The sequence below is a fragment of the Chenopodium quinoa genome, unplaced genomic scaffold (genome assembly GCF_001683475.1).
Source record: "Chenopodium quinoa cultivar QQ74 unplaced genomic scaffold, ASM168347v1, whole genome shotgun sequence".
NCBI lineage: Eukaryota > Viridiplantae > Streptophyta > Magnoliopsida > Caryophyllales > Amaranthaceae > Chenopodium > Chenopodium quinoa.
In genome coordinates this window covers 1,112,730-1,132,153 of record NW_018743863.1, presented here as the reverse complement: position 1 = coordinate 1,132,153, position 19,424 = coordinate 1,112,730, and positions in this window count along the sequence as shown.

Sequence of the window (19,424 nt, the reverse complement as noted above, 5' to 3'; positions counted from 1 at the left end):
CAATCACAAATCGACACATGGCACAATTATAGAGAAAGCCAAGTGAGCAAGGGCGTGCGTGTGTGTGCATGTGTGCCTCGCAGCCTCGCACAGCAGCCGCATTGATGCGTGTGGGCTGGTGTGTGTGTGCGTGCAATGGGGATGCTAGGTTGCTAGGCAGCAACACCACGCATGCATGTGCGTGTGCGTGTGTGCGTGCCTCGCACCAAGCAAAAGCAACGCTGGGCACTGGCTAATGCGAGCGTTGCATGGTGCATGGTGCGTGTTACGTGGATGGTGCGAGGGAAGGGGGCCAGCATGCGTGGCTCGTTAGAAGCACACATGCTGGTTGTGCTAGCAATTGCGTGCAAGGAGGTGTGCATGGCTTCTGGGGGCCAGTACCAGCACTAGGTGCTAGCAACGCCCAGTGCCAGCACGTAGCACCAGCACAGCACAGCAGCAACATGCATTAGCTGGCTGGCTGGGTGCTGGGCAGCAAGGCGATGCTAGCTGGCAGCCAGCTAGCCCACCTTGACCCGGTTTTTGGCATGGTGTGTTGGGACCAATTCATGGCCTTGGGGATCAAGGAAATGGTCCCCCAAACGCCTAGGTTGCGATGGGTGTATAACCCTCGGGCAAATTCCCCAAGTCCCAGACTTGATTTTCAGACATGGTGTTCATCTCGGATTTCATGGCCTCTTGCCATTTTGCAGAGTTGGGGCTCGTCATAGCTTGCTTGTATGTCGCCGGCTCATCACCATCCATGACTAGGATGTCCTGATCATCGGTTAAGATGATACCGAGGTATCTGTCTGGTTGAGATCTTTGCCATTGCGACCTACGTAGGGTAATCGGTTGAGCATTTACATTGTCTGTTTGATTTTGACCAATCTTCTTAGATGCTTCCAAAGTATCTAGATTGTCAGTTTTGTCAGGTTGACATTGTTGCTCGTCCTCTCGAACTTCGTCGAGATCGATTTTCCTCCCACTTGTTATTTTGGAGAGGTGATCCTTCTCCAAAAAGACACCATCACGAGCAACAAAAATTGTTGATGCGTTAGATGTTAATGTGGCCAAGACAACAATGCCACAAGTAGGTTTGATTCGACTCAATGGTCTTAGCTCTTTTTGGCGGTATCATTAATTTGTCTAAACATATGTAAAACATGCAATTTTATAGAACATATAAACAAGACATTTCAAAACCAACCATTGATTAAGTCTAGTGATCAAAGTAACCTGGTTTCCAACACAATAGATCAAAAGTATGTTCAAAAGCATGAGAAACAACCATTGTTTAATTACAAGACATAGACAAAATAAATGTGCCTACAAGCACGATCAAAAGACCATCTTTCTCGTTCGCTTGTTGTTGCACATCAACCTGTGAAGCCCTTCTCACTTGGTTCCTGAAAAGGAAACATAAAGTGAGTTATACATGGTATCCAATACCTATGAATAGCTTTATACACAAGTGTTAATGAAGATACCTGAGGCAGATGTCACATTCCTCCCCTCCTTATTTTTTTGGAAGAGCTTGAATTCCCTCTTGTAATGGCCTTGCCCACCATAATAGAAGCATTACATCTTCGCCTTGTTCTTAAACTCCTTCTTCTTTGCTCTCAAGGGCCTTTCGGTTGCTCCATAGGAGGGTGCTCGGCTAAGCAATTGCACCACCTCTCTTAAAGAGCGTGTCTCCTTTCTCGCCAGTAGAGTGAAGTGCATATAGCTGCGAGAAAGGAGACACGCTCTTTAAGAGTTACAATGGCAACTATGATATAGCCCGAGTAGAGTAGAGTGAAGCATGCAAGATATGTCCGAGTAGAGTAGAGTGAAGCATGCAAGATTCTGAGAAAGGACATATCATAGCCCGAGTAGAGTGAAGCATGCAAGATATGTCTGAGTAGAGTAGAGTGAAGCATGCAAGATATGTCCCGCCATCTCATTCTCCAATGAGATTCTGAGACACGCTCTTTAAGAGTGACAATGGCAACTATGATATAGCCCGAGTAGAGTGAAGCATGCAAGATATGTCCCGCCATCTCATTCTCCAATGAGATTCTGAGACACTGCATGTGCTTGAAGAGCCTAGTCATTCCAAGCACATGAGGTCGGAGGGGCATACCGGGTCTCAATATGGTATTGTAGACCCATGACCAAAGCCGACGCCTTTCCTTAGCAAGACAACCCACATCCGGTGGCTTTATCTTCATGTTTGAGAGTGACCTAGTCAAATCAAACACGAGTCCATCATAGTTGCCATTGTCACTCTTGGTGACTCTTACATTGACAACATCCTCAAGTTCTTTGAGGAACATGTCCGGAAAATAGACGGAGAGCATTTCCTTCCAATCTTCCAGGATGGAATTAGCCATTAGATGTGTGACTTTCTTGCAATCTTAAGACCATTTATCATGAACCTCATCACTTATGATTCCCTTAGAGAAGAAGCTTGGAATGAGAGTATAAAGAGTGTCCTCTAAGGAACAATTCTGAAGAGTTTTCCTTAGTTCCTCTTCCCATTCCTTGAAGTTGACCAAGTTAAGGCTAAAAGCTAACTTGTCGGGGAGTTTTGGGCACATACAAATGTTGTTTGAGTTACTTACAGACATGTTTCTACAATTAAAAGAATTTGAAATGAAAAACCATTCATAAACCAATAAGTTTTAAATTTAAAGCTTTATGAAAATTTTTAATTTTATTGAGCATTTTATCCACGCATTAATATTAGTCCCTCTTAGGTGAGAATAAAAGGATTCCAAGATCCCAATAATCAAAAAGTGATTAAGCATGCTTTGGCTTGTCTTAATACCTAATATTTTAGGGTAAGCAATTGTTCGGAGGACAATAGGTCGTTGGTCTACTACCCTAGATCAAATAAACAATTTATATTCCTAACCTAACTCTATTGATTTTTCACTAGATAGTGGTAAGCTAGGGTCGAACCACAGAGAAACGGGATATTGCACAATCAAGGTGAAATAAGGAATCTATTGCAAGTGACAAGGGGTATATTGGTTTGTATTTGATAATATCCAAGATTAAACTATCTACTAAGTAGTGATTAAAACAAGCAAATAAAAGAGTTAACCTAGAGTCACTAAAATAGAGATGAAAGATAAGATATTAATGAAAATATGATCAATAACACTAGGGAGTGGGGGTTCCAATCATGATCTACTAAGACAAGAATGATAATCATCATGGATTCATGCCAAGGAGTATAAACTCTACTTATAATGATTCATTCTCATGCATCTAATCTAGAACTCAAATATTGGGGATTGAGGTTCACAACACTAGCTCTAAGCATAATAAGCACAAAATCATCAACTCAAGGCATAACCCAATCAATCATCAATGTAAACTCAATCAATCATGATTTTCACCCCCTTCCCTAGCTAGAAATCTAAGCTAAAGAAAGGAAAATAGCCATTTTAACTACACTAAGCATGTATTCAATCCCAACAAAACTAAACATGATTCAAAACCAAAGAAAAGGCAATAAAATAAGTAAAAGCAAGAATATTAATGGATAAAAACACTATTAAGAGAAATAAAATCAAATAAAATATTGGGATAAAGAGTTTATTATTATTAAACTTGAAGGATTAAGAAAACATGGACTAGTTGTATTGAAAGTTGAAAGCTTGAAGAAAACTTGAAAATATCTTGATTACAACAATGGAAACTTGAAGGTTAAGCTACTTTCTCTCTATAAAATCTTGATGTTCTCTCTCTACAATGTTTTTCAATGAAATAGTAAATGAAAGTACAAAAGAAGTTGTCATGAAATTCAAGCTAAAGACTATATATAGCTTATTGATAAAACAAAGGAAATGGGTGAGGGAGAGGCCTCTTTAGCAAGGTTGTCGCGCCCTCTCTGTTGTGGGTACGTAGTTGGAAAAACCCAACTCCCCGCGCCCGCGCCTTTAGATGCTGCGCCTGCGGCTACTAGGGACGCGCCCTCTCATGTCCCTCTCTCAGCGATCTCCAAAAACTGGGTGTTTTGCTTAAGGTCTCTGTCCGTGCCCGCGAAAATAGCACCCGTGCTCATGGAGATTGCATTCCTGTCCCCGCTCGTGGTTGTAACCCCCGCGCCCGCGACTTTATAAACATGCTTAATAAGGTGTAAAATTGCAGAAGATTAATGGTACAATCAAACACATGATCCAACAATTGCATGCCATAATTAATCAAGGTTTTAATTGGGTCATTTGCGGGTACTATTGATGAGTGACATTTATGTTACCCTTAGGGGTAGTGTATTGGTCTCTTTTCTCCTGTTTTTCTTAGGTTTTCTACCTCTTTTCTCCTCTTATGGCTTCCTTTTCTTTTATGGATGAAAAGTATGCTTATTTGCGCTTGTTTTGATAATCTTAATGCATAATTTTATCATCCCCATGCTCTCGTGATCTTTGCTATCTTTTGCAGGTTCCATGACGGTCCTAAGCACGGTAGGAGGCCCCTTGGCCAAGTATGGAGGCATGGAACAAGACAAGAGGAGAAAAAGGGAAGAAGAGGAAGCAAGAAGAGGAAGTTCAAGAGGAGGTGTGGCCGAACCTCTAAGAGGTTCGGTCGAACCAAGGTGTGGTCAAACTTTTGAAAAGTTCGACCGAACCTCCAAGGCAGTTTCAACCAAGTTTTCAGCATGTTTACAGGAGGGGTCGAACCAGGAAAGTTCGACCAAACATTGATCAGGGAGGTTCGACCGAACCTACCTTGAGTTCGGCCGAACCTACCCTGAGTCCGACCGAACCTACCCAGAGTTCGGTCAGACCTTTTCCCCTTTCAGCTGACTTTTTGCGGAGCTTCCTAAGCAATTTTGTAAGGGGTATAAATAGGTTTTTTTGCTCATTAAAGAAAAGGATTTTTTTTTTCAGTTTTAGAATAGTTTTTAGGTTAGTTTTAGGTTTTAGAGAGAGAAACTCTCAAAATTTTAGAGAGAGAAAGTGAGGAGTACAATGGTTTTCATGGATTTTGGATAATCAAATGAGGAATTTGAAGATCTCCACCTTATATCAATGAGCATTTCTTACTTTCTCTTCTCTTATTGCTTTATTTAGTTGCTTTCATTATGCTTGAGTAGTTTCCCTTCTACTAGGTGTTGAGTGAGACTTTGTAATGATTGTTTGAGTTATTTGAGATAAATTTGATGATAATTGTGTGATTAAATTGATTGAATTGATGTTGGCATGTTGTTTGTTTTAGATTGGATTGATCTCCCATGATAGCACACTTAATTGCATATTGGTTTTAGTTTGACAAGGGATTGTGAATTAGAATTGATATATTTGATTGCATTTTGGGTAATTTTCTTCTATGCACCTAGTCAATGAGGGATCTAGGCTAGGAATTTGAGAGATTACTTTTGAGTGTAGTTAATTCTCATTATAATTCTTTCTTTGCATGATTGATTATCAAATGGATTCTCATTAGCTTATTAATTGTTCTAAGTGGATCTTTTCCCCTAGTAGACTTTATCATACCTTGTTCTTTATATGTGTTTTAGTGTAGTTGTAGTGTCCACTATCCATAAACCGATTTCGGCGTAGCTTAAGCATTAGATCGAGAACAATCCAACATTACCGTTCCTTGTGGTTCGACTCCGAACTTACCACTAGGCTTGTTTAGGGGTTAGTTTTAGGATTTATAAATTTATTTGATTGAGTGTGGAATGTGCGACCGTTCTAACGCCCATCAAAATGGCGCCGTCGCCGGGGAACGGTGTCAATGCTTGATTGTTTTTGATTGCTTGAGTCTAGGTCTTTGTGTATACTTTTCTTTTTATTTTATTTTTTTTTTAATTTTTGCTTGTTTTTGTAAAAAAAATGGCAAGTAAATCGTTTCGTCAATATGACAATGAGCCTTTTTGTGAATATTTCAATAGACTTGTGGGATATTTGGATTTTGATTGTTGTAGTCTTTGGGAGGCTTGTGAGATTTGTTATTTTGGTTTGAATGAGAAAACTAGGGATGAAGTTGAATGCATGCATAATGGTGAATTTAGAGCATTATCAATTGATGATGCTTGGGATTTTTATGTTTGGTTTGCTTGGGATGTCTATAATAAGGGTAATCATGATTCTATTATTGATATGCAATGTGTTGATACTTCTATTATTAGCATGAATTCCCATGTTTTGTTACATGATCCATTAAGTGAACCTAAAACACATGATTTCAACTCTATTTCCTCTTTTGTTCATGATGATGAGGTACATGCTCAAGTTGATGCTAATGGTGTGTTTCAATATTCTTCATTATTTACCATGCCTCCTTGTGATGTGCTTCGTTCCCTTAATGATGAATCTCATGTGTTTGATTGTGCCCCCACTCCCCAATGTGATGTATATGCTCATGATCTTAATGTTGATTTTTCCAATCTTGGTTGTACTTCTTCTTCTCTTGTTGAGCCTCAACCTTCAACAACTTTTGAATCCCTTATTGCTACTTTTGAATCTCAAATTAGGTGCATTGAGCTTGATAATGAGCTTGGGCCTAGTAAGGAAATGATTCTTAATTCTATGAGAGGTCAATTAGAGATAATGAAAAAGAATGAGGAGCGTCTTGAGGAGGGAAGGAGAAGAAAAGAAGAGTTAGAAAGCCAATTGTCACCCTTGATGCTTGTTTGTGAAAAATCCCAATTTAATGTGTGTGTTGAGGATGATGATGATGATTTTGAGCAACCAAGAGAGTGTGAGGATCCCATTGGTGAGCATATGAGTGATGGTGAAGGAGTTGAGAATGAAGAGAGTGTTGATTTTGAAAATCCTAACCCTTTTTCCCATCTTGATGAGTCTCAAGTGCATGATTGTGATCCTTTTATCCATGAGTATTTGGATTCATTTAAGGTTATGTCTAATGTGTTTATTGAGTGTCAAATGAAAATCCATAGCCTTTTGAGTGAGTTCATTAAGAATGCTTCATGGGAGAGAGAACATTTTGAAATGAATTTGCATCCATTCATGCATGGCTTTGAGATTTTAGGCTTTAAGGAAGTTAAGGGAGTTGTTGTTCATGATTGTAGTGAAGGGGATTATGTAGTTTCTCTTGGAAGTTGGATGTTTGAGGGAGATCATGATCATGAGTGTTCTTCTTTTGAGGATTCTATGATTGATTTTCATGCTCAAATTGGTGATTTGAGGAATGGTGGTGAAGAAGAGACCATTTGTAAGACCATTGCTCTTATCCCCTTCTCTCATGTCCCTTTTTCAAGGAATTTCAACCATATCCCCTACACTCCTATATCCCTTCCTTCCTTTGTTAATGAGCCTATTGGGGACCCCCTTGCCTATGAAGATTTTTATGTCCCTCATTCGTCTTCAATTTAGGAAAAGGGTGATTTTGCCACACAAAAAGATTTTTGTGAAGAGAGTTTTCCTTTCTATTCTTCTTCTTATTTTCTTGAATTTTCTTTTGATTCTTCTTCTTCTTGGAAACTCCCTCTTCACATTCTTTTGCGTGAACTAATCTTGGTGCATGCCCTTCTTATATCATTTGCTTACTTGTTATCTTATGAGATGTGTAGTAGTGCATTTGACAAGCTCTTGCGATCGTTGCAATATTATTTACTAGAGCGGTCAAGCTTGGACCTTAAGCAAGCCTTTCTCGGGAAGTAACCCGTGTTTTATTGCTTTCATTTTCTTTTATTTTTAGAATAGTTTTTGGCCTCATGGAAATGTTTGTGTGCTTGGTGCTAGGTACATAACTTAATATACTCTTATGCATTGGTTTGGATCAAGAATCAAGGAAGTTTGACTCCACTTTTGCTAGCACATGGAAAACAAGATTCAATTTTAGAGGTAGTCGGCTTCAAGAAGGATTAATTGGGCACTTAATATCCGGTAATATCCTTCCTTGCTCTTCCTCTAATGATTTGTGACTTGTTGGACATATGTTGGTTGGTTGGATGACTTTCTTTCTTTTCTCCTCCCATGGATTCTTTGGTTTAAAGTTTGAGCATGTTGCCTCATTCAAGCTTGGGGGAGGGTATTCTATCATGTTTGGTGGAATTTTGATTCATATATGCCATGCACATTTGTATATGCATTTCCATTTTCTTTATTTTGAAAATTCCAAAAAGATTTTGTTTCTATCAAGGCAAATTTGCAATGTGTTTTGTTTTGTTCTTACTTTTGACATAATACGCTTGGACTTGTATTCTTGAATGTCCTTATTCCTAAATTATAAAGGTATGCACGGTTTGAGAATGTGTTAGGTTGACTCTAGGATATGATATGCTAAGGTAGTTGTTAAGAACTTTGAGACCATGAAGCCCTAGTTCACTTGCTTGTGGTAAGATGGAGTTGCTCTCTATGGTGGATATGAAATCAAGAGTTAGTTATTGCTATCCCTAGTGAGGTAAATTGTTCAAGCCTTCATCATACTTTGTTGAGCGGCATATTTGGATCCTTGGCTATTTCATTCTCGTATCTAGAACTTGACTTTTAGCTCCCAAGATCGCGACCGTGCCACTTTAGGGGATGACAAAGGAATTTCTCTTTTTATAGGATAGATTTTCTATTTTTGAGTTTAGTTTATATTTGCCCCTCTTGCTAGCCCTTTTGAGCCATATACATTCTTTTCTCTAACCTTAATACAAGCCTTCCAGCCTTGGTTTCACTTTAAATCCTACCTTTAGTTTGTGAAGCAATTTTGTTTTGGAGCTTGTTTTATTGTTTATGGTGCAAGTTTAGAATTATAAGTTCATTTGCAAAGCAAGTATGTGTTGTATATAATTTTTTTGCATAAAACCAAATACATTTTGAGAAAAAACCGTCCAAAGTTAAAAGAGGCAAGGACATTTAAAAAAAAAAAAAAAAAGCTTGGAAAAAGGAATTATTGAAAAAAAAAAAGTAAAGAAGAATGTAAAGCACAAAAAAAAAAAAGGGTTTTGTTATTGTTGTTCTCCCTGTTTTTGTTATTTTGTGTTAAATAAGCTTGGGGGAAAGTTATTTAGTAAGCATACTTGGCACTTTTGTTTTGGAATCGTTTAGATCTTGTGGAAGAAGTTCCACCCATGCTTCACATAGGTTTACCACCAATTTCAAGAGTTCTCCACACCTTTACTCTCCTAGCTTATATGTTAATACCTTGAAAGTCCTTTTGATCCTAGAGGGTTAAGTAATTCAATGATGGCGGGAAATAGGAATCAAGCCTATAGAGCGAGTTTCCATAGCCAAGATGTCGGGTAACCTTCTCAATGTTTTTAATTTCTTATTTATTTTCCGGTTTCTTCGTGGAATCATGAGAAGCTAACTTGAAAGTGGATTTGAAACTAGTAGAGAGAACGTGGTTTGATTGGTTGGAACAAAAGGTGGAATGTGTTTCCTTTAGTTCTCTATGCTTAGCATATGTTATGTTTCAATCAACCTTGGACATCTTAGAACGTGCATACCTTTATTATTTTAGAAAGATTGACATTCATTAGTGTTTGTTCCATCATAAAAGTCCACTCTAGAACGCTTGTAACTTTTCTCTTACTTCGATTTATTTTATTTTATTGTTTTTTTGCCTTGCCTTGATTTTTGTCAAGAGTTATGGGTTAAACTCTTAGGATACCCTTACGAGAGCATACTCGTCCTCTAGAGCGATCTATGGGGTTTAAAGTGCTTGATGCATGCGCTAAATGCATTCGTGATTCCTACGAAAGTGAGTTAGTGTATATTCTTTCTCTTCTAGTTTTATTTTATTTTATTGTTTTTTTTAAAAAAAAAAAATATACATCGTTTTCTGTTGTGTTTGTTTTGTTTTGCTCGAGGATGAGCAAAAGTTAAGCTTGGGGGTGTTTGATGAGTGACATTTATGTTACCCTTAGGGGTAGTGTATTGGTCTCTTTTCTCCTGATTTTCTTAGGTTTTCTACCTCTTTTCTCCTCTTATGGCTTCCTTTTCTTTTATGTATGAAAAGTATGCTTATTTGCGCTTGTTTTGATAATCTTAATGCATAATTTTATCATCCCCATGCTCTCGTGATCTTTGCTATCTTTTGCAGGTTCCATGACGGTCCTAAGCACGGTAGGAGGCCCCTTGGCCAAGTACGGAGGCATGGACAAAGACAAGAGGAGCAAAAGGGAAGAAGAGGAAGCAAGAAGAGGAAGTTCAAGAGGAGGTGTGGCCGAACCTCTAAGAGGTTCGGTCGAACCAAGGTGTGGTCAATCTTTTGAAAAGTTCGACCGAACCTCCAAGGCAGTTTCAACCAAGTTTTCAGCATGTTTACAGGAGGGGTCGAACCAGGAAAGTTCGACCAAACATGGATCAGGGAGGTTCGACCGAACCTACCTTGAGTTCGGCCGAACCTACCCTGAGTCCGACCGAACCTACCCAGAGTTCGGTCAGACCTTTTCCCGTTTCAGCTGACTTTTTGCGGAGCTTCCTAAGCAATTTTGTAAGGGGTATAAATAGGTTTTTTTGCTCATTAAAGAAAAGGATTTTTTTTTTCAGTTTTAGAATAGTTTTTAGGTTAGTTTTAGGTTTTAGAGAGAGAAACTCTCAAAATTTTAGAGAGAGAAAGTGAGGAGCACAATGGTTTTCATGGATTTTGGATAATCAAATGAGGAATTTGAAGATCTCCACCTTATATCAATGAGCATTTCTTACTTTCTCTTCTCTTATTGCTTTATTTAGTTGCTTTCATTATGCTTGAGTAGTTTCCCTTCTACTAGGTGTTGAGTGAGACTTTGTAATGATTGTTTGAGTTATTTGAGATAAATTTGATGATAATTGTGTGATTAAATTGATTGAATTGATGTTGGCATGTTGTTTGTTTTAGATTGGATTGATCTCCCATGATAGCACACTTAATTGCATATTGGTTTTAGTTTGACAAGGGATTGTGAATTAGAATTGATATATTTGATTGCATTTTGGGTAATTTTCTTCTATGCACCTAGTCAATGAGGGATCTAGGCTAGGAATTTGAGAGATTACTTTTGAGTGTAGTTAATTCTCATTATAATTCTTTCTTTGCATGATTGATTATCAAATGGATTCTCATTAGCTTATTAATTGTTCTAAGTGGATCTTTTCCCCTAGTAGACTTTATCATACCTTGTTCTTTATATGTGTTTTAGTGTAGTTGTAGTGTCCACTATCCATAAACCGATTTCGGCGTAGCTTAAGCATTAGATCGAGAACAATCCAACATTACCGTTCCTTGTGGTTCGACTCCGAACTTACCACTAGACTTGTTTAGGGGTTAGTTTTAGGATTTATAAATTTATTTGATTGAGTGTGGAATGTGCGACCGTTCTAACGCCTATCAGGTTTAAAGATATAAAAGTTTTTGTTCCAAACGAAAAAACCCCTCAAAAACCACTTTCTGGGTGGATTTTGGCTTCTGAAAGGTCATTTTTAAACACTTTGTGGGTAAAGAATGATTTATAACATTGATTTTACCCAAAATTCACTATTTTTGAGTTGAAATTGGGGTTCGTAGGCCAAAAATAGCATAAATACGATTTTAATCTAATTAAAAACGAGCTCCTAATCTGATTAGGATGCTAAACAAGAAATTTAAATCCATTAAAATCACCTTAAATAATTTAAATCCATTAAAAATAGCATAAAGGCTCCTATACAGTTATTGGGTTTTGCAATGTCCGACACCGCGCGGAAACAAATCCCAATGCTAGCAGCCCCTTACAAAATTGGTGCAATAGGAGGCGGCCAGCTAGCAGCCCACCTTGGGCACCAAGGCAGCCATGCTAGCACCTGGTCCCTCGGCTGAACCTGCCCAGCTAGGCCTTCCCACACCAGCCCGCGCTAAAAGCCTCGCCAGCATATGCGGCTAGCGCTAGGTGCTGCTCTTACTAGCGCGACCTTGCTGCTAGCTCTCGCACGCTGGCAGGCTGCTGCTTGCTTGCTGTATAGCCTACCAACCCAGCCATGCATTGATGTGTGCTGGTGCTAGCGTGAGGTCAACTAGGCATGTAAGCCCGCATACATGCTCGGCCTAGACGGCACGCCTTGACCACTGGTTTGTGTAGGGTTTCGTAGTGATCCGACACTACGCGGAAGGAAACCCACCAAGACCCGCCCCTTAATTAAAGCAATTAACAAGGATAATAAACTTAATCAAACAAGATTAAGAACAAGAATTATACCTTTGACGCGTGCTTCGCTCCCAAAGAGCTCTTACTTCAAAATCCCGAAAAGACGAGATCTCCGACGGATCGTACCCTCGACTCGTCCCAACGTCCTAAGTCTTGAAGGTAAGTCAAGACCCGGAGAAAATAACTGTGAGTTTTACGAATCAAAGGTTTACTCTTTTCTTAGAAATGCCTATTTAATTCCACTCAAGGTTGTTCATTTCCCAATACCCAAGCTTGGTATTTATAGGGAAATGATCCCTTGATTTCTAATCTCCCATCAATGTGGGAGAGTTGGAAAAATGATAATTATTTAATTCCAAAATTAAATAATTAATCAATTCAATCACAAATCGACACATGGCACAATTATAGAGAAAGCCAAGTGAGCAAGGGCGTGCGTGTGTGTGCATGTGTGCCTCGCAGCCTCGCACAGCAGCCGCATTGATGCGTGTGGGCTGGTGCGTGTGTGCGTGCAATGGGGATAATAGGTTGCTAGGCAGCACCACCACGCATGCATGTGCGTGTGCGTGTGTGCGTGCCTCGCACCAAGCACAAACAACGCTGGGCACTGGCTAATGCGAGCGTTGCGTGGTGCATGGTGCGTGTTACGTGGATGGTGCGAGGGAAGGGGGCCAGCATGCGTGGCTCGTTAGCAGCACACATGCTGGCTGTGCTAGCAATTGCGTGCAAGGAGGTGTGCATGGCTTCTGGGGGCCAGTACCAGAACTAGGTGCTAGCAACGCCCAGTGCCAGCACGTAGCACCAGCACAGCACAGCAGCAGCATGCATTAGCTGGCTGGCTGGGTGCTGGGCAGCAAGGCGATGCTAGCTGGCAGCCAACTAGCCCGCCTTGACCCGGTTTTGGGCATGGTGTGTTGGGACCAATTCATGGCCTTGGGGATCAAGGCAATGGCCCCCCAACGCCTAGGCTGCGATGGGTGTATAACCCTCGGGGAAATTCCCCAAGTCCCAAACTTGATTTTCAGACATGGAGTCCATCTCGGATTTCATGGCGTCTTGCCATTTTGCAGAGTTGGGGCTCGTCATAGCTTGCTTGTATGTCGCCGGCTCATCACCATCCATGACTAGGATGTCCTGATCATCGGTTAAGATGATACCGAGGTATCTGTCTGGTTGAGATCTTTGCCATTGCGACCTACGTAGGGTAATCGGTTGAGCATTTACATTGTCTGTTTGATTTTGACCAATCTTCTTAGATGCTTCCAAAGTATCTAGATTGTCAGTTTTGTCAGGTTGACATTGTTGCTCGTCCTCTCGAACTTCGTCGAGATCGATTTTCCTCCTACTTGTTATTTTGGAGAGGTGATCCTTCTCCAAAAAGACACCATCACGAGCAACAAAAATTCTTGATGCGTTAGATGTTAATGTGGCCAAGACAACAATGCCACAAGTAGGTTTGATTCGACTCAATGGTCTTAGCTCTTTTTGGCGGTATCATTAATTTGTCTAAACATATGTAAAACATGCAATTTTATAGAACATATAAATAAGACATTTCAAAACCAACCATTGATTAAGTCTAGTGATCAAAGTAACCTGGTTTCCAACACAATAGATCAAAAGTATGTTCAAAAACATGAGAAACAACCATTGTTTAATTACAAGACATAGACAAAATAAATGTGCCTACAAGCACGATCAAAAGACCATCTTTCTCGTTCGCTTGTTGTTGCACATCCACCTGTGAAGCCCTTCTCACTTGGTTCCTGAAAAGGAAACATAAAGTGAGTTACACATGGTATCCAATACCTAGGGATAGCTTTATACACAAGTGTTAATGAAGATACCTGAGGCAGATGTCACATTCCTCTCCTCCTTATTTTTTTGGAAGAGCTTGCATTCCCTCTTGTAATGGCCTTGCCCACCATAATAGAAGCATTACATCTTCGCCTTGTTCTTAAACTCCTTCTTCTTTGCTCTCAAGGGCCTTTCGGTTGCTCCATAGGAGGTGGCTCGGCTAAGCAATTGCACCACCTCTCTTAAAGAGCGTGTCTCCTTTCTCGCCAGTAGAGTGAAGTGCATATAGCTGCGAGAAAGGAGACACGCTCTTTATGAGTTACAATGGCAACTATGATATAGCCCGAGTAGAGTAGAGTGAAGCATGCAAGGTATCTCCGATTAGAGTAGAGTGAAGCATGCAAGATTCTGAGAAAGGACATATCATAGCCCGAGTAGAGTGAAGCATGCAAGATATGTCCGAGTAGAGTAGAGTGAAGCATGCAAGATATGTCCCGCCATCTCATTCTCCAATGAGATTCTGAGACACGCTCTTTAAGAGTGACAATGGCAACTATGATATAGCCCGAGTAGAGTGAAGCATGCAAGATATGTCCCGCCATCTCATTCTCCAATGAGATTCTGAGACACTGCATGTGCTTGAAGAGCCTAGTCATTCCAAGCACATGAGGTCGGAGGGGCATACCGGGTCTCAATATGGTATTGTAGACCCATGACCAAAGCCGACGCCTTTCCTTAGCAAGACAACCCACATCCGGTGTCTTTATCTTCATGTTTGAGAGTGACCTAGTCAAATCAAACACGAGTCCATCATAGTTGCCATTGTCACTCTTGGTGACTCTTACATTGACAACATCCTCAAGTTCTTTGAGGAACATGTCCGGAAAATAGACGGAGAGCATTTCCTTCCAATCTTCCAGGATGGAATTAGCCATTAGATGTGTGACTTTCTTGCAATCTTAAGACCATTTATCATGAACCTCATCACTTATGATTCCCTTAGAGAAGAAGCTTGGAATGAGAGTATAAAGAGTGTCCTCTAAGGAACAATTCTGAAGAGTTTTCCTTAGTTCCTCTTCCCATTCCTTGAAGTTGACCAAGTTAAGGCTAAAAGCTAACTTGTCGGGGAGTTTTGGGCACATACAAATGTTGTTTGAGTTACTTACAGACATGTTTCTACAATTAAAAGAATTTGAAATGAAAAACCATTCATAAACCAATAAGTTTTAAATTTAAAGCTTTATGAAAATTTTTAATTTTATTGAGCATTTTATCCACGCATTAATATTAGTCCCTCTTAGGTGAGAATAAAAGGATTCCAAGATCCCAATAATCAAAAAGTGATTAAGCATGCTTTGGCTTGTCTTAATACCTAATATTTTAGGGTAAGCAATTGTTCGGAGGACAATAGGTCGTTGGTCTACTACCCTAGATCAAATAAACAATTTATATTCCTAACCTAACTCTATTGATTTTTCACTAGATAGTGGTAAGCTAGGGTCGAACCACAGAGAAACGGGATATTGCACAATCAAGGTGAAATAAGGAATCTATTGCAAGTGACAAGGGGTATATTGGTTTGTATTTGATAATATCCAAGATTAAACTATCTACTAAGTAGTGATTAAAACAAGCAAATAAAAGAGTTAACCTAGAGTCACTAAAATAGAGATGAAAGATAAGATATTAATGAAAATATGATCAATAACACTAGGGAGTGGGGGTTCCAATCATGATCTACTAAGACAAGAACGATAATCATCATGGATTCATGCCAAGGAGTATAAACTCTACTTATAATGATTCATTCTCATGCATCTAATCTAGAACTCAAATATTGGGGATTGAGGTTCACAACACTAGCTCTAAGCATAATAAGCACAAAATCATCAACTCAAGGCATAACCCAATCAATCATCAATGTAAACTCAATCAATCATGATTTTCACCCCCTTCCCTAGCTAGAAATCTAAGCTAAAGAAAGGAAAATAGCCATTTTAACTACACTAAGCATGTATTCAATCCCAACAAAACTAAACATGATTCAAAACCAAAGAAAAGGCAATAAAATAAGTAAAAGCAAGAATCTTAATGGATAAAAACACTATTAAGAGAAATAAAATCAAATAAAAGATTGGGATAAAGAGTTTATTATTATTAAACTTGAAGGATTAAGAAAACATGGACTAGTTGTATTGAAAGTTGAAAGCTTGAAGAAAACTTGAAAATATCTTGATTACAACAATGGAAACTTGAAGGTTAAGCTACTTTCTCTCTATAAAATCTTGATGTTCTCTCTCTACAATGTTTTTCAATGAAATAGTAAATGAAAGTACAAAAGAAGTTGTCATGAAATTCAAGCTAAAGACTATATATAGCTTATTGATAAAACAAAGGAAATGGGTGAGGGAGAGGCCTCTTTAGCAAGGTTGTCGCGCCCTCTCTGTTGTGGGTACGTAGTTGGAAAAACCCAACTCCCCGCGCCCGCGCCTTTAGATGCTGCGCCTGCGGCTACTAGGGACGCGCCCTCTCATGTCCCTCTCTCAGCGATCTCCAAAAACTGGGTGTTTTGCTTAAGGTCTCTGTCCGTGCCCGCGAAAATAGCACCCGTGCTCATGGAGATTGCATTCCTGTCCGCGCTCGTGGTTGTAACCCCCGCGCCCGCGACTTGCTGTGGCAAGGCACCCTCTCCCCTTTTGCATCTTCTTTCCTTGGAACAAGCAACTCTAGCAACTTTGACTCCGCTTAGAGATTCCAATTCCGCTCACGAGTCCTAGGAGCTATCAAAGCGAACAAATAAAGGGTAAAATGCAAAAGAATAGGAAAAACACGAGAAAGAGCGAAAGTAACAAGAATAAAGGTAAAAACGGTAAGAATAGGTAAAAACAAGTGACAAATAAGGGGAATTCACTAGTGAAAAAGGGTGAAATGGTGGCATAAACGTCACTTATAAAAATCCCCCACACTTGCCTCTTGCTTGTCCCTCACGAAAAATTAAGAAAAGAATGACAAAGTGAACACTACAAAGACAAACACAACATGGCAAGGCTTAGAAAAGTAAATCAAGCTTTAGGGTGGACATGTGCTCTATTCAGACTCGAAAGGGTAAACAAGCACCAAAGAATACTAGTCTTTCTCAATTACATGATGTAAACACTCCCAAAGATGCCAATGGTTGCAATAGTCAAGCCTAAGCCAAGCATAGAGAGCTAATGATTCATTCTCCCCCCTAGTCCCCTCTAAACCAGTCCGCGTTCTCCCTACTAGCTTTAAATCATCCCACTAGTTGGCTCCTCATGATTCCGCGAAGGAACCGGAAAAAGATTCTTTTTGAGGAGATATAAAGTCATCCCGACATCTCAACTATGCACGCTCTCTCCATAGGGTTGAAAACCATCTCCCTCCACCGGTTGTTGACCACACCCCTCTAAAGTCTAAGGGTCTTTACTAGGGTTGTAATGACTTGGCTAAAGGTAATGGTAGGGATATCATTTGAAATAGTGGTGGCAAATCCTAAGTGAAGTAAAAGAATGACCAACTCTCATAAACAAAACTCAAGAAACGACCATAACTCAAACAAACAACCATCATTTAGTTTTCATTACATTACCACCCTTATTCAAGGGGAAGGGACTTCATAGTTTTTATTTTTTTTTATTTTTTTTATTTTTTTTTATTTTTATTGAAAATTCATTTGATCCTCTTACATTGCATCTTTCTTCTCAAACTTATCTTGCATGTTCATATTTAAGCTCAACTTTCAACTCTTCGCTTAAAACCAATTCTCAACATAATTCTTGCTCATATTCACTATGCTCACTACATTATCCTCACATACCAAATTCTTCACTAACTAAAAGGGTTGGGAAAACATAGGTCGTTAGGCTTGTAATGTGGTTATGTCAAGAATGGGAAATATTAGGCTCAAATTGGCTAGCAAGTAGGTTAATGCAAAATAGAAAATAAAATTTATAATTAAACAAAAGAAAATATAAATGAAAATGAGAAAAGGTGCCCTTTTCCTCCCCTAAAAGTTCTAGGTCACGATCTCGGGAGCTAGAAATCAACACAAGTATTAAGACACGCTTAGCAGAGGATCCTAAAATGCCGCACAACAAATTGATGAAGGCTTGAAAAAAATAAACCTCACAAGGGATGAAAAAGGTAAGCAAATGCCAACTAAAGGGTTTCAAATCCACTACAAGGAGCAACTCCATCTTACCACTTCCCATGAAATAAGGGTTCAAAAGTCCTCACAAGTTCTTAGCCTTGCTACCTTAGCTAAGATTCTTCTAATTCAACTAAAGGCAATCTCAAACCGTGCATCTCATCATAAAGGTAAGAAGAAACAAGCATTCTAAGGCCCATCAGTAAGGAAATAGAGTCCAAATGTACAGGTAAATTCCAAAACACATTCATATCATCTTGCCATAATTATGTTTGTCACACAAAAATGAAAACTAAACAAGAGAAGGAGGAAGAAATCATAAAGGTTCGCAAATGAGGCATATAAATCCAAATCGATCCCAATCGACATACAATGGTTGTTCGCTATCAACACCAACGATCCCACTTAGAACCAAATGCAAACAACCTCGAACCATTCAACTTCTTCCTATACTAGTCCAAAACTAATCACGGCAAAATAAAGAAAGGAGAGAGTAAAGGAAGGATCTCACCCATTTGTCTCTTGAATAATAACAAAGCAACCTTACGATTTACATGGCTCCAAAAGTTGCTTCCAATTTTCTTTAAAGCTACAAAAGAGAGAGATAGAGGCAAAGCAAACACTATACAAAGAAAAAAAGTTAGAAAGAAAAAAGAGAGAAAGATCTATCAACTCAAATTCTTAGGCATAACCAACTACCCAAACCCAACTTATTCTCGAATCATCATCATCAAGACATCATTTACCAACAACAAGCGAAAACAATGCTACCAAAAAGCTTATCAACAACACCCAACAACAAGACCCAAACCCAAATTCCCCTCATCATTTCCATGAGTCCTTGGTGCCTTCCCCCACACTTACCCAAAAACACTCCCTTTTGACTCAAACACCCCCCAAGACTAGATAAGAGCATCGTCCCCGATGCTTCACATGCAAATGGAACGAAAAAGCGGGACCAAAAAAGGAGGGAGAAACAAACAGACCAAAGGGAGAGACTATTAGCCACTAGAGCCGGCACCACCGTCATCCGCATTCCAACTATTGTATGAAAAGCCCGGGGGGGCCATGGGGATCCCAACCTTCGGTGTAACCGGGAGGCCACCCATAATGACCCTTGAAAAGGTCTAGTTAGGATGCGGATAACTGGTCAAATGGCTCGGGTTGAGCTAGAGGCGAGGGGTAAGAGGGATCAACGAAGGATGAGTTAGGGTCACCCCGGTAATCACTCCCACCCAAAACCCGGTAGTCATAATGACCGGACTCATCGAGAAAGTCAAGCCTTGGCACATTGGGGTCCAAGGGACTCTGCCAGTAAGGGTACGTAGGTTGGTTGTCACCCCCCCAAGATGGCACGGGCCCTTGTTAGGGCGGCACATAAGGGTAGTTAACCGGGGGAGTGACATCCCCTCTACGTACGCTAGC